Source organism: Octopus bimaculoides, chromosome 7 (assembly GCF_046866305.1).
Source record: "Octopus bimaculoides isolate indiv1 chromosome 7, ASM4686630v1, whole genome shotgun sequence".
NCBI classification, from domain to species: Eukaryota; Metazoa; Mollusca; class Cephalopoda; order Octopoda; family Octopodidae; genus Octopus; species Octopus bimaculoides.
In genome coordinates, this window is record NC_142934.1 from 4,375,612 (window position 1) to 4,376,818 (window position 1,207).

General features: G+C 38.1%; 1 non-coding gene across 1 annotated transcript; it reads left to right on the top strand.

The window, feature by feature from the left end:
• Window positions 1-885: 885 nt before the first annotated feature.
• On the top strand, window positions 886-957 carry Trnaa-cgc (transfer RNA alanine (anticodon CGC)). Its single transcript has one exon. It is a non-coding gene; the product is annotated as a tRNA-Ala (tRNA).
• Window positions 958-1,207: the final 250 nt, after the last annotated feature.

The window sequence follows — 1,207 nt, forward strand, 5'->3', positions numbered from 1 at the left end:
GAAATAGGAGGGAAGAATGAAAGAAAGAAAGAAAGAAAGAAAGAGAGAAGCAAGGAAAGAAAAAGGGTAAGAAAGAAGAAAAAAGGAAAGAAAAGAAAGAAAGAATGAATGAATGAACGAATAAATGAATGAAAGGGTAGAAAGGAGGAAGAAGGAAATAGGAAGGAAACAGTGTCAGCGCATGTGATTTTATGTGGCAAAACAGGAATGAGTATGAGAGAGAGAGAGAGAGAGAGGGGGGGGAGAAAACGAAAGAATATGAATGAAAGAGCGAGAGAGGGAGAGAAGGGGGAAGAGAGAATGATTTAAGAAATGATAGAGAGCCAGAGAGAGGTAAAAGAGAGGGAGAGAATGAGAGAGAGAGAGAGGGGAAGGTATGTGGAAATAAGAGACACGGCTGAAAGTAGAAAGTGAAAATGAAAGTGAAACAAAAGTGAAAATGTTGGAAGATGAAGAGAGTCGCGTGAAGAATTGAGAGAGGAACAGAATGAGAGAAAGAAGGGGTAAGGAGAGATATAGTGACAAATTGGTGGAGAAAGGAGGGAGAGGAAGACAGGGAGTCAGAGACAGAGACTGAGAGAGTGAATAAGAGTGAGAGAGAGAGTGATTGAGAGCTAGATGAAGAAAGAAACAGAAAGATTCAAGAATAGAGAGAAAGAAAAGAAGAAAGAACGCGCGGGGATGGGGAAAGATGCGTGTGTGCAATCTAGTGCGCGCGCGTGCGTTATGTGCTCGCAGTAGAAACAGAGCTGAAACACTCTAAATAAAATCGATTTTCCTTCCCGATAGCCCCGCCCATACAGCATCCACCTAGCTACTTCCCATCATGCACCACACAGTCATCTCCGAAATAAATACGTCTATGGAAAGATCTTCCAGCATATTGGGGATATAGCTCAGTGGTAGAGCGTTCGCTTCGCAAGCGAAAGGCCCCGGGTTCGAGACCCGGTATCTCCAAATTCATTCTTTATACATCCATTTACAAAATTTCTTCTCTTAAATTAATTTATCTTTTTAAGAAAATAACTTAATTTTATGCATTATGTTTTTTTCTTTTGTTTGTATTTTTCTATGTTATTTTATATGTTTCTGTATTCATATACTTGTGTTTGAGATTTTGTGTCTGTGCATATAAATATATACATCTATGTATATGTATGTATATATATATATATATGTATATGTATATATGTATGTATATATGTAT